At 40.7% G+C, this 14,964-nt stretch overlaps 1 long non-coding RNA gene across 5 annotated transcripts in view; it reads left to right on the top strand.

Moving 5' to 3' along the window:
• Positions 1-14,964, top strand: part of LOC109269516 (uncharacterized) — a 60,601-nt gene that overhangs the window by 35,965 nt on the left and 9,672 nt on the right. The window contains exon 5 of one of the 5 annotated variants that reach the window (XR_002081119.2): positions 10,194-10,319. The exons of the other annotated variants lie outside the window; for them this stretch is intronic. This is a non-coding gene — a long non-coding RNA (uncharacterized LOC109269516). The remainder of the gene's footprint in view (positions 1-10,193; positions 10,320-14,964) is intronic. 5 annotated transcript variants of the gene reach the window in all.

The raw sequence follows: 14,964 nt of genomic DNA, 5'->3' as shown, positions 1-14,964 counted from the left end.
CACAAGCTTGCTCTTTAGAAGAAGCTTCTTGGGCACTTTGTGAAGGAAGAGCTTAGTGCTTTGAATGGTTTGTTGGGACTCCATCATGCCTTTGGTGCATTTACTTATATTTACTGAAAAATTTACTTGTATCTAAATAAAAAGAAAAATGAACACATATTAGCATTTAGTATAAAACACCAAACCTGAGTTATAAACCACATTCTACATCATGTCATATTTTTCTTTTTTTATAGGTTCTATTGTGAAAATTTCCCTCCATACACAAAAGTCAAGTATAGTAATCCTCCATGGGCACCTGAGTGGCTCAGTTAAGCCTCTGATTCTTGATTTCAGCTCAGGTCATGATCTTACTTTTGCGGCTTTGAGCCCCCGCTTCAGGCTCTGCGCTGACAGCCTGCTTGAGATTCTCTCTCTCTCTGTCTCTGCCCCTCCCCTGCTTGTACTCTATCTCTCTCAAAATAAATAAATAACCCCCCCAAAAAAATCCCCCATGAATCTTTCACCTAACTCCAATAAGCATCATATTTTGCCTTCTTGTTTCCTATCTCCCTCTTGGTTTGGCTAGGATATTTTAAAGTGAATCCTAGACATTAAATGTCATTTCACCCCAAAATACTTCATTATACATCTCAAAATATGACATTTTATAGTCACAGTGGCAATATCACACCTAAGGATTTTTTTTTCTTGTAAGAAGAGGGGATTAACTATTCCAACTATTACATAGTTGGAATTTTTCTTTATAATAGGCATGTTTTACTGTTACACTAAAATGCACATTTTTAAGTTATTGCAGCATATAATTCATCTGTGAGACCAAATTTTGGTTCTGTGAGGGTAGAGACCATGTTATTTTGCCTTGACCCTGTACCTCTAGCACATAGCACAATGTCTAAGATGCTGTAGGTGCCAAATAAATTTCCAAATAAGCTTCTTTACTCTTGTCATTCTATTCTAATTTAAAAAGTGTTCACAGTCATATAAATTAGGGAAAGGCTGTTTAGTCAACAATCAGAGTCTTTAGACACTATAGTCCATAGTTTCCCAACTTGCAGATAGTGTCTATTAGTGGTTTGTGAAATTAGTGCAGTGAATCACAGCTGGCATTAAAAAAAAAAAAAAAAAGAATAGAATTCAGTAGGAAAAAAAAACAGTACATTTAATGAGGATATTGTTTCATGAAATTTTGTTTCCGTTTTGCACATGCTGTGTGGTGATGTAAAATGTATTTCTTAACTCTGGGTTGCAGTCAAAAAGTTGGAGAGCCACTGGTCTGGTCTCATTTATACACACACCCTGCTCCCCAGCCATAACAAACCACTTTCAGTTCCCTAAAATGTCATGCCAGTTTCTGCTCTAGAGGACCTGGTACTTCTTGTTTCCTTTACCTGAAACGTACTTGCCCTCCTTGTCTACCTGTGGGCCCCTGGCTTTCTCTTCAAGATGCAGCTGAAGCCTCTCCCCTGTGAACCCCTGTGATCCTTCTGAGCAGAGCCAGACTCCCTACCAGGTGTTTCCCCCTCCCCTTCCACCTGATTCATCACAGTGCTGCTCACTAGACAGGTAGTCACCTCTTCTACTAGTGTGGGTTCCTGAGAATGGGGACTTCATGGTCCTTACCTCATATGCCAGGGCCCCACACAATGGCTGTAGCACTCAGTACATGACTGTCAAATAATTACAGGGCAAAGCCTTTATAAAGAACAAAGCAGTTCTTTATGTAATAAAATAGAATAACATCGGGGCGCCTGGGTGGCTCAGTCGGTTAAGCGTCCGACTTCAGCTCAGGTCACGATCTCACGGTCCGTGAGTTCGAGCCCCGCGTCAGGCTCTGGGCTGATGGCTCAGAGCCCGGAGCCTGTTTCCGATTCTGTGTCTCCCTCTCTCTCTGCCCCTCCCCCGTTCATGCTCTGTCTCTCTCTGTCTCAAAAATAAAATAAACGTTAAAAAAAAATTAAAAAAAAAAATAGAATAACATCCAAACTGGAGCATCCAAATTTTTCAGCAGAAAGTGAAAAAGCAAGATGCCATACAGTGTGGATAACATGCTGCCAGTGTGTGTGTGTGTGTGTGTGTGTGTGTGTGTGTGTGTGTGTGTGTATTTGGTGGCAGAGAGTAGCTTTGGAAGAATACAAAGGAAACTAAGTAACAGTGGTTGCCACCTGGGGACAGGCATAGAAAGGACACTATTTCACTCTCTGCCTCTTGATTTTTGTGCTGTGTGCATGGGTTACCTGTCATGAAAATTAATTAATAAATATTCCCCCCAAATACTTTTATAAGCAGTGAATATAAGAAAGACAAGATTAAAAAAAAAAGACAAGATTCATGGCTTCCAAATATCCCACATGTAGAAAGGCATAATTATTTTTTCTCGACTGATTTAAAAAAAAAAAAAAAAAAAGCCTGTATCGTCTGTGACACTTAAAGATAAGCCTAGACTTTTTCTGATTTACAGCAAAAAGGAGAAGTTGCCTCTCCATCTAACCAGGACAGCCTGAGTGTAAGGGGGAGACTGGGGTGGATGGAATTACAGTTGCCCAGAAATAAGCAAACCTCCAACCTTTATGGAAAACCACAGGTCCTTAGGAAAGCCTGACTAATGAACACTCAGCAATTGTCAAAGAAGGCAATGGTAACAAAGGAGAATCTAAGCTAATTTTGTAAGCATTTGGAGAATAGGGTTCTTCTTCCTGCATTCCTCTGATGGGGCTCTCCAAATTCTTCACCTCATTAAAATATTCCTTTATATAAGGCTAATTATGAGAATTAAAAGAGCTGCTTATTACAGATCTGGGTTTCTATGACAACAGTAAAATAAATGCCCAAGTGTCTAAAGCATTGAGAAAAATAATATACACTAATAATAGGTAACCCTGTGAATCCTTTTAATAAAACAACTAATTGAGAGCCAGCTACTCTACATGTTATAACAAGAATGACTGTGGAGATCTGCATACTTCTTAAAACCTAGCAAAACATCCTCTGTTAAAGTCACTGAAAGGATTCTGAGTCAAAATACATCCTACTTTAGGAGTATCATTGAGGTGTTCCAAGCATACCTGTTGTGGAAGGAAAGATAGTTTTCCCTTTTGCATTACATTACAAACCTGTCTCTTCCATTTCCTCCCTCCCTCCCTCCCTCTCTCTTTCTGTTTTGTTGAAGTGCCTGCTGAAATCCTGGCAGGGGTGACCCTGGCCCCAGGTCAGGGCCTGCCCCAGAGCTGTGTGCAAAAGCAGCAGGGAACTTGCTCCCTCGTGCTGCATCTGGTTCCTCTCTTCAGCATGGAGGATGGACTCCACATGGGGAGCCCTGAGATGGGCCTTTTCGGATTAATGTTCTCAAACGCACATTCTTTTCTGAAACAAGTTATCTTCCAGACTTATTGCAAAGCAAATGGCATGATCCTCTATATTCATTTGCTATGGCTTCCATAACAAAGTACCCCAGACCAGGTGGCTTACACAACGGATGTTTATTTGCTCACAGCTCTGCAGCCAGCAGTCCAAGATCAGGGTGTCAGTGGGCTTGGCTTCTTCCAAAGCCCCTCTCTTTGGTGTGTGGGTGGCCATCTTATCCTACCTGTGTTTCCCATCATCTTCCCTTTGTGTGTGCCAGTGTCCTAACCTCCTTCCCTTATAAGGACACCAGTCATATTAGATTAGGGCCCACCCTGAAAACCTCATTTTAACTTAATTACCCCTTTAAAGACCCTATCTCCAAATACAGTTACATCCTGAGGTTCTGGGGGTTAGGATTTCAACATACGAATTTGGGGGAGCACAGCAGGATCAGTTCATACCAACTAGCACGCTCCTTTCCAACGTCATTTTGCTGTCCTTTCCAGTAAGGTGAGCACCACCCAATATAATTGTTGTCTTTGTAAGAGGAGGGGATTAGGACACAGATACACATAGAAGGACAAATGCCATGTGAACATGAAGACAGCCATCTACAAGCCAAGGAGAGGGGCCTCAGAAGAAACCAACCCTTGATCTTGGACTTCTGGCCTCCAGAACTGTGAGAAAATAAATTTCTGTTTAAGCCCCCTGATCTGTGGTATTTTGTTACAGTAGGCCCAGCAGACTAGTGCACTTAGACCAGAAGAATTGTTGCGGCTATAGCTTATCCGACAATCTGCCACACCCTCCAAGACCTTATGTTCCTTGTGGTCTGGAATTCTGTTGTTCTTGTGCATCATTGGCATTAAATAAATATTACGTGTTATTAAGCCTGTTTTTCAAGGCAAGAGAAGAAAGAGAAGCCAGAGAAAATGGTAAAGGATCAGAGAAATATGAGGGAACTAGAAGAATGTTTGTGTCACAGAAGCCAAAGAAAAAGAGAATCTTGGCAAGAGATCTTTGGAAATCTCAAGAAGGATGAGGGCTGAGAAATGGCCATCGGATTTGAAAATTGGTAATTGACACACCAAATAGTTTGCAGCATGAGAGGGGCTGAGATGGGTGGCAGGGAAGAAATTCACCAAGGAGAATTTTACATTTTTACCATATATTTCTACTGCTTGATATGTTTTACATTAAGGATATATCTACATGTAAATTTTTTCTTAACATATAATCATTTTAATTTTTTTTTTATTTTTTTTCGAGAGAGAGTGCACATGCAGGCACATGAGCTAGGGAGGGGTAGAGGGAGAGAGAGAAAGAGAGAGAGAGAGAATCTTAAGCTGACTCCACACCAAGTGTAGAGCCTGAATATTTAACTGAGCAACCCAGGCGCCCCTCTCCCATATAATTTTTAAAGAAAGAAAATGAAGTCCTCTCTGGGCCCTCTACCCCTACCTTTTGGAAGTACAGACTTCCAGGAGTTTAGTGCACATTCTTATACGTTGCTGGGGAGTGCAAAATGGAAGAACCCCATTGGAGGGCGATTTGGCAATAAAAGAAAAACCAAAATTATAAATGCAGTTAACTACACTTTAATAAAATTGTTTAAAAAACATTACAAATGCATAAATCCTTTACACACACACATACAAAATGGCACTATGTACAAGGATATTCACTACAGCTTTATGATAGGAAGTCGGAAATAATCCAAGTGTCTTCCAATAAGGGACAGTTAAATAAACTGTGCTACAGACACACAATGGAATCTTATCCTGCTGTTTAAAAAAAAAAATGAGGAAGCTCTTCTTGTACTGATATGGAAAGATTTCCAAGATAGATTAAATGAAAAAAATAAGATACAGAACAGTTGTATGCTCCTTTTATGTAAGTAAGTAGGCAAAAGAAGAATAAATTTATAAGTATACAAATAATATATGTATTTTTAAATTTGCTTATATTTGCATAAACTCCAAAGGGATAAGAAGCAAATAGAATTGGTTACCTGGAGAGGAGGGTGTAGATAGGGACAGAGGATCATCCTAGATTATTTTCCCATTTATATACAATGTTATTAGATCCTTATAACAAATCTGAGGCAAGTATTATTATCCCCATTTTACAGATGAAGATTAGAAAAACTAAGTCACTTGCCTTGTTTATCAGTTTAGGCAGCTGGTAAACAAGGAGCCTGATTCCAGTCTAGCTCTGCCTGGCTCCAAAGTCCATGCTGTAACATCGTTCAAACTGTTCCCCAAATAAACACAGGCCCCTGGTCTTCAGATTTATGATCTAAAATAAATGACATCAAAGGCCGAATAATCAAAAGTAATAGCCAAACATATTTTAACATGTTTATGCAAATACAAGGGGCTAGAGATTAGGAGATGTTTTTTTATTAGAGGGGCTGGTTTTACTGGTGGTTTGTGTTTGTTTATTTGTTCCTTTGTTGGCTTCCTGGCTTTTTAGATGTCTGGTTTGGAAGCAATAAGTGGAGGAGGGGATGGAAAGATGATCTACTTTATGTGGTATATACGGTTCCCTTAGGCAAATAATTTTTTTGAAGCTTTTGAAGTTTTGCATTTGTGCTGTTTAGCTCCTGTACATGTGGTCCAAGAAAGCCTGGAGATAAAGGAAGGGAAATAAAAGGTGAAGAAAAGTCCCTTCCTGGTTAAGACTTCTGCTATCACTGCTACAAGTCTTCTGGGTAGAAAGGACTTACTGTCTGAGCATAAATGGAAAAGTCTGGAGTTCATCCAACGACAAGAAGGTTTTGGCTCCCAGTTAAGTTATACTGAGTGTTCTAGATCTTTTGTTAACTAATTGTGTCCTTTTTTCCATGTCATAAGGAAATCTCTCTTAGGCCAGAATCCTTTTCTAAATGGAAATATCCAAGCCTTGAGTGAAGTAGCTCTTACTCTGAGTAGTTCACATCCTGAAGTCCATTGGTTACATATTCATGGTTGTTATTTATGTGTAAGACCTGAGTGGTCCTTCAGAGGGGTTCTAATTAGAACTCTCTGAATGGCAAGGATTTTTTTTTCAAGTTTAGTGAAAAAGAGGGGAACCTTCAGAACCCATAGTAGAAAGTGGAGGGTTCTCCATGTCTCAGTTCTCTGATAAAGATGGAATAATAGAGTAGTCGCTTCTTCCTGAGGTGACTCCTGTCCCCACTGCAGTGACTTACAATGCAAGGACCACACAAAATTGTTGCCCTAGTTCCAAACTACCTTATGAATACTTTGCCTTTGTCTTGCAGCAAAGCTGACATCCGGGCTTGACCCACGGGCCTTTGGTACTCCCAGCATGACTAGACCACACCTTGTGGTGCTTTTGTTCTGGAGACCAGCCTCTCCTTGGCTCATGACAACTAATAGAAGATGAAGCAATCTTAGCTGTGACACTGCTAAAGTCAATGTAGGGTAAAACTTTCCTTCTTTGTGGTCTTAAGGGGAAATAAGAACCACTGTGATCTGCAACACTTGAAAGAGACTTAGCACTCCCTTGGTAATGGATTAAGTATGACACCCAGATCCCCCCCCGCCCCATCCACTGTCAGCATCAAAGCAAAAATCTGAATGTGTTGGCTGGTGAAATGGTTTATTGGCTGGGCAGTGTCTCACTGTTTTCATTCAGGGACCCTCGGTTCATTAATTTCACTACTTACTCATTCATTGCTCATTTTCTCATTCATTCGTATGTATTGAGCCAGACGTCGTATTAAGCACTGCGCTTGCAACAGAACAAGACAGAGAAGCAATCTCTGACCTCAAGGAGCTTATGGTCCAGCTGTCCAGCTCTGCCTCACCGCTCCCAAACTTCAAACTGCTCCCTCTCACCTGATCTTCAGGCTTCAGAGCCAGAGCTCTGTCTCTCCATCTGCACGAGTGCCAGTTGTCACTGGAGAGCCCTTAGCCTATCAGCTTCCAGCTGAAGGAAGTAGTGAAGTCTAAAAATAATCAGCATTATATAGTTTGAAATACCTTTCTTATTTGGAAAACAACTCATTTGAGCCTCACCACATATTTGAGCTGGGTGGAAATTTCTTTCTTTCTTTCTTTTTTTCTTTCTTCCTTCCTTCCTTCCTTCCTTCCTTCCTTCCTTCCTTCCTTCCTTCCTTTCTTTAAATAACAGCCTTATTGAGACATAATTCACATACCATACAACTTAACATTTAAAGCATGCAATTCAGTGGCTTTTATTTTTGTAATGTTTATTTATTTTTGAGAGAGAGAACAAGCCGGGGAGGGGCAGAGAGAGAGAGGGAGAAGCAGGCTCTGTGCTGAAAGCAGAAACCCCTATGCAGGGCTCAAATCTGAATTGTGAGATTATGACCTGAGCCCAAGTTGGACACTTTAACCAACTGAGCCACCCAGGCGCCTCATCATTAGCCATTTTAAAGTGTACATTTAGTACACTTTAAAGTCAGTAACATTTAGGGGTGCCTGGGTGGCTCAGTCGGTTAAGCGTCCGACTTCAGCTCAGGTCATGATCTCATAGTCTGTGAGTTCAAGCCCCGCGTCAGGCTCTGTGCTGACAGCTCAGAGCCTGGAGCCTGCTTCAGATTCTGTGTCTCCCTCTCTCTCTGCCCCTTCCCTGCTCATGCTCTGTCTCTCTCAAAAATAAATAAAAACATTTAAAAAAATAATAAAGTCAGTAACATTTGGGGTTTTCACAGTATTGTATAAACAACACCTCTCTGTAGTTTCAAAACTTTCATTATTCCAGAACTCCTGTACCCATTAAATAATCACACCCCATTTCCTCCTGTCCTTAACCCCTTGCAACCTCTAATCTGCTTCCTATCTGTATGGATTTGTCTATTCTACATATTCTTAAAAAGGAATCATAAAATATGACCTTTTGTGTCTCGCTTCTCTCACCTAGCATCATGTTTTCATGGCCCATGCATGTTGTAGCATGTGTCAGTACTTTATTCCCTTTTATGGCTGAATGATATTCCATTATGTTGATATTTCATATTTTATTTATCCATTAATTAATAGATGGTGTATTTCACTTCATTTTATACTTTGGAGTATTTCATTTTATATGTGAAGAAACTAATGCAGATAATTGGCTGGATCGTTCAAAGCCAGGTTTCCTGGCTCCCAATCCAGTGCTCATCCCAGAAAATCCACTAGGTCCCATAACTTAAAAGTACACGTTCATTTCTATCTAAAACATTTATCAATCAGATTGTGCAATAGGGAATGCAGCTAAGAAATGCAACATAGATTCTAGGACCATCACCTCAGCAGCCTCCTCACTATTTGCTATTGCCTTTTACAGGTTTTTCCCAATTTCCAGGGAAAAAAGAAAAGTCAATAAAAAAATGGTCCTTTGCCGAACATAGTTCTCACTCTTGCCCCTGTCCCTTTCTCTGATTCTATGTCTCTCTTTTATGTTGTTGTCTGTGAACAAGCCATAGGTCATTAGAATGGGCCCGTGAGAGCTAAGACTGAGAAAAAAAAGTTCCTGATTAAAAAGAAGTACATCAGAGGTCAACAGCCATCATCATTCAACTTCAGTTGCCAAGGCACAGGCTCCAGAATCCACAGGCCACATACGCAAATGTTAAGAAATTCATCCCAATTACTCTTGTCTACCCAATAATTTTATACACTTAGATGAGGCACTTGGTGGGGAGATATTGTAGTGGAGGCTACTACATTATAATAATTATTTCTGTATATGGAGGTTTTATTCAATTTTAAAAGAAAACAACTTTAGACCCTATAACAAAGCAAATCTGTCCAGCTTTAGATCAAATTCCAAGAGTAGCCAGCTTCTGTTTTTCAGTAGCTGGCCAGAGCATCTGGCCTTAATGAGCTCCACTGACATTTCTTCATCCCATATAGTGTAAAACAAAACCAATCCAGACTCCTTGATAAGCTTTACATGAGTTTTACAAATGGTTTCTCTAATGGTAAGCCAAAATCATTTTTTGTATTCTCTCCAGATAACTTTACTGTAACATATAGTAATGTGGTGAGTCTTGTGTAAACTGTCAACCAACGCTCTATGATATAAAAATCAATATACTGTATATGCAAGTGAAACAGTGCATAGATTCTAACCTGGACCTACTAGGAAAACAGTCTCAATACATTAATCACAACACTGTGAAAATCTGTTCAGGCTGCTATAAAGAACATCATAGACTGGGTGGTATATAAACAACAGAAATTTCTCACTGTTCTGGAGTCAGAGAAGTCCAAGATCAAGGTGCCGACAGATTCAGTGTCTGGTGAGGACTCACTCCCTGGTTCGTAGACGGCCATCTTCTCACTGTGTCCTCAGACAGCAGATGATAGGGCAAGAGAGCTCTCTGGGGTCTCTTTTGTAAGGGCACTGATCCCATTCGTGAGGGTTTCATCTTCATGACCTAATCACATTCCAAAGGCACCATCTCCAAAAGCCATCATATTAGGGATTAGGATTTCAACATATGAATTTGGGGGGGACACAAATATCCAGTCTATAGCATGTAGCAAGGCTAACGTTGAATAAATTAACTCAGAAACATCACAATTAAATACCAGCGTAGTAAGCCAGGCTAAGAGAAGGAGGCTGATATAAACAAGAAAATGTCAGAATTTACTGTGCAGAATACCAAATTGATGTTTCAACCCCAGTGAGTTTTTTGCAGTTCATCTCTCATTTCCCCTCTGTCTCCGGCCTTCGTCTCTTGGGGTTTCCTATTCCAGGACTCAGTTAGCTAGCCAGCTTAAATCTGGGTACATCTGCCAGCCGGGAACTATTCCAGTCAATAGTGACTGCTGTTCCTCTTATGAATATTTGTGTGCTAAGAACTAATTCTAAACATATTCTAATGCCAGTGCACCTCCTATTCTAATGGTTTGCTCTGTCCTGGCGTGGCTGGAGACATAATGAGTCCCACAAATCAGCACTCTTGGACAGCAGACCTCCTTCAGGGCAGGAAGCTCCAAGGGAGAGGAGTGAGTGTATGTCTAAAATGAAAAACCTGGTCTTTCCCTCCTGTTGTGGGAGGGGGGAAACCCTCAGTTCAGTCTGTCTCCTGAGTGTTTCTTTTACTACTCACAAAAAACACTTCACTTCTGACACTTCTGGTCACCAAATGTGTGGGGGGAGGGGTTCTCCCACAACAACAAGCAAGTCTCCAGCACCAGCTGGATGTCTTACAATTTGACTCAATCCTGACACTATCTAGCCAGAAACACACCCTCATTTCAGATGCCAGTTGTTAAGCCCAGGTTATTACCTGTGCTTCTGAACTACTGACTATTGATAGGAGGTTCCAGTGACCCCCTCCTTGGGGTTGGTTAATTTGCTAGAGCAGCTCACAGAACTCAGGGAAACACTTACATTTACCAGTTTATTGAGGGATGTGATAAAGTATACAGATGAACAGCCAGATAAAGAGATACATAAGGCAAGATCTGGGAGGATCCTGTGCACAGGAACTTTTGTCTCCATGGAGTTGTGGTACAAAATCATCCTCCCAGGATGGATGTGTTCACCAGCCTGGAACCTCTCTGAACCCCACCCCCACCCCCAGTACTATTGGCATTTTTTTGGAGGCTTCATCACCGTAGGCATGATGAGTCATTAACTCCGTTTTCAGCCCTTCTCCCTTTTCAAAAGAATGGGGGAGGGGAGCAGAGCTGAAAATTCCAAACTTCTAATCATGGCTCGGTGTTTCTGGTGACCAGCCCTCAACCTGGAGGCACCCAGGGTTGCCTTCTTAGAATAAAAGACACTCCTATCACCCAGGAAATTACAAGGATTTCAGGAGCCCTGTGTCAGGAACCAAGAGCAGAGATCAGTGTATAGTTTTTATTATCTCACAATGTCCTACCATAATTTCTGAAAGAGACTAGGAGCAAAACATCAAGGCATATTAATACAGTACTAGGAAGAATGCATCTCTGATTTGCTTGTTCATCTGTAAGGGCGAACAAACCGAGAATAACCAGTACAAGTTGAAGAATACTGCATATAGTATGATTACATTGGCTTAAAATTTCAAAACTATATGTCCCCAGGGATATATCCAAATTTAGAAATACAGTAAAGAAATACATCAGAATGTAAACACCATCCTGGATAGTTGTTACCCCTAGGTGACAAAGAAGCAGTGCTTTCAGGGAAAGGCAAAGGAACTCAATGGTATCAGGAGTTTAATTTCTGAAGCTGAGTGATGGGTACAGGAGTGTTAGGAGCACCATCTGTTCACAATGGAGTTCCTTTTTTTTTTTTTAGTTTGTCAGCTTTAACGATTAACAAAGTAAATGTTGAGAGACACCACCACATAAATGAGAGCTCTTTCCAGTCCTCAATTTGTCTGTTTCATGTGCCCAGTTAGTCTTTTTTTTTTTGTTTTTTGAGAGAGAGTGTGTGCATGCATGCAAGCAGAAGGGCAAAGAGAGAGGCCAAGACAAAATCCCAAGCAGACTTCTTTCTGTCAGCAAAGAGCTTGGCACGGGGCTTGATCCCATGAACCTGAGCCAGATGCTTAACCAACTAAGCCACCAGGCGCCCCCAGCATCTTTTCTTAATTGTGGTAAAATATACATAAGATTTACCATTTTAACCACACAGGTGTTCTTTTAATGATACTGGCTCACATGTGACAGGTGAATATCAACATGACACAGAAATGCAGTTGGTTCATACACAACTTTTCCAGTATGTTAGTATTTTGAAATGATCAGGGCAGACCTTCTCACAAAGAGGAAGTGTTCATCATATTTGAGGACCCCAAGGAAAGAGCTGAAAATCCCACATCAGCGCCTTCCTTGAGTGGATATAGGGGCTGGTTTTGTGGCTTCAAGAACCTCTGCATTTTCCACTACCTGAAGCCGTCTGGGGAAGTTGGCAGTGCAGATGGCAAATTATGAAGACCCTTCTTATGTTTAAATAAAGTGATTCAAGAAAGTTAGATTGTATTTTTTATAAGTTTTTAAATTTATTTTGAGAGAGAAAGAGCGAGCAAGCAGAGGAGGAACAGAGAGAGGGAGAGAGAGAATTCCCAGCAGGTTCTGTGCAGTCAGCGCAGAGCCCAGCACGGGCCTTGAACCCACAAACCCCAACATCTTGACCTGAGCTGAAATCAAGAGTTGGACGCCTAACCAATTGAGCCCCAAGAAAACTAGATTGTATTTTTAATTATGGTGATGAGCATCTGTTTTGGAAGCAAATGCCTTTAAGGACCCTCATCTCTAAGGAGGAAACAGGGGTGCCAGGATACAGGCTGCAAAGAAAGGCCATGTGTTTGGTTGCAAATGCGAATGGAGAGTGAAGTGTGCCAGGATATTTATTAGGATGGTTATTTTTATTAGGGCTCTGCTTACAAACTTCGTAAGATTTTGAGTGCCTGTTCTTAACTCTGTTCTTCCCATAAGCCCTTTTATTTGTCATGCATGATTTGGCTTGGTACGAGGTTTTTCAAAACTACAGAAGAATTGTTCTTGCTGTCTACATATACTCGTATATTCTAAACAAATCTTAAAAGTAAGAAAAGGCTGTAATAAGGAGAAATAATCTAAGTAGGAGAGTGACTTCTTTTCTGTCTTCTGGGCTGATGTTAACTCAGGGGCGAAGCAAATCAAAATGGCTTAAACAATAAGGAAAATATATTATTTCATACAACATAGAGTTCCAAACATAGGGTGGCACATGTAGAGTAACATAATGATGTCTTTGAGGTCTGAGTCACTTTCCATCTTCCTCCTCTGCCATCCTTACCACCTTGGCATTCATCCTGAACTTGTGCCTTCTGGACACAAGATGTCTGCCATAGCTTTAAAACTCAGTGTCATGTAACTGTGTTCAAAGGCAAAAAGAAGTTTTTGCTTTAGAGTCTTTTTTTTTTATTAGGGAGAAAACTCTTTCCAGAAGTCCACCTGCAGATTTCCTTTCAGGTTTCTTTTGCCAGAGTTGGATCACGTGGCCATCCCCTAGCTGCAAGAGAGGCTGTTTAATTTTTAGCCTTTAGAGAGGGAGGCAGCTCTACCAGCAAGGAAAACACGATGGGAATGGCTCTTGGGTTGGCAACCAGCACTGTCAGCCAAGGTAGTAGGTGACCAGTCAGGTCTATCAGCAGACATAACCAATGCTTTACTCCATGATGTCACCTTTAAGATTATTCCAGTTCTTAAATGGTCTTTTCATCACAAAGTCTGTAATGTACCACACCCTCAAATTCACCCTATGCCTTTCTGCCTCCCATCTTTTGCACATTCAGTTCCCTCAGCCTGGGCTTCTGTCTCCTTCCCCATCTGCTTTTAGACATAGAGTCCACTCTTGAAGATGCCACTCAAACACCACTGTCTCAGTAAAGCCTTCCAGATAATTGGTCATTCTTTGCAACTCTTTCCTCTGGTCTCCCATAGCATGGGGAAATTCCCCGACACAAGGTCTAGCACAGGGTCTACAAAGGCTCAACAATTCTGGCGGATTGAATTGAACTGTTTTGCCCTCTGAGCTGAAGAAGGAAATTTAATAGAAAACAAGTTTCTCTTCATATTATAGTATTTGAGGGGATTTGAGTGAAGTGATATTGCACAAAGGAGCCACCCTAAAAGCTTAACATTGTCTTTTTCTGTTTTACACTGTGCTTTAACTATAAAAATATTTCTTGCCCAAATTATTTAGGAAGTTGACCTAAAAGCAGTTGTTTTCCTCTCCCAAATTATTGGAGTGACTGTTTTCACCCTTTCAAATTCTTTAACTTATAAGCACTGGTCTTTATCGATTTTTAACCTGCTTCTCAAAATTAGTAACATGTTAATAGTTGTTGAAGTTGGATGGTAGGTGCACGGGAATTCATTACACTACTCTACATTTGTGTATGTTTAGAATTTCCATACAATTAAAAACTAATTGGTTCTCCATGTTTCAGAACCTTTGAAGCTTATGGTTATGTATTTAGTAGAAAGTATAGTAGATATTCAAATATTACACATGGGAAATTAGTTTCCATTCAATTCAGACACAAAATCTGCAGTCTTTTTGGTAGGGTTTTCTTCTTTCCTTCCCCAGATTCAATGAGTCATGAAGCTTTATTCTTCCATTTACTTTTGGGAAAAAAGTGCCAATGCAGAGTATGAACATGTGCCAGCTCGTCAATGATGTTAAAGTTCTTCACTGTTGAGGGGCACTTGGGTGGCTCAGTCAGTTAAGTGTCCGACTTCAGCTCAGGTCATGATCGCATGGTTTGTAAGATCGAGCCCCATGTCAGGCTCTGTGCTGACAGTGAGGAGTCTGCTTGGGATTCTCTCTCCCTCTCTCCCTCTCTCTCTCTCTCTGCCCCTCCCCTGCTCATCCTCCCTGTCTTGCATGCTCTCTCTCTCAAAATAAACATTTTTAAAATGTTCTTTATTGTTGATATGTACTTTTTTCTTTTGACTAGATACTTCTGTGGCCGTGTTGGGTCTTTGTCAGGTGGGTTCCAAGTGCGATGGTTTCACATTTGCTTAAGTAAGCTAGAGAGCTTTCATATAAGGGAAGGGAAGAGGAGAAGGGAGAAAGAAAGAAAGAAAGAAAGAAAGAAAGAAAGAAAGAAAGAAAGAAAGAAAGAAGAAAGAAAAAAGAAAGAAGAAAGAAAAGGGAGAGAAAGAAGGAAAG

This window comes from Panthera pardus, unplaced genomic scaffold, assembly GCF_024362965.1.
Source record: "Panthera pardus isolate Hobbes unplaced genomic scaffold, ASM2436296v1 HiC_scaffold_7, whole genome shotgun sequence".
NCBI classification, from domain to species: domain Eukaryota; kingdom Metazoa; phylum Chordata; class Mammalia; order Carnivora; family Felidae; genus Panthera; species Panthera pardus.
This window is presented reverse-complemented; position numbering and strand designations above follow the sequence as displayed.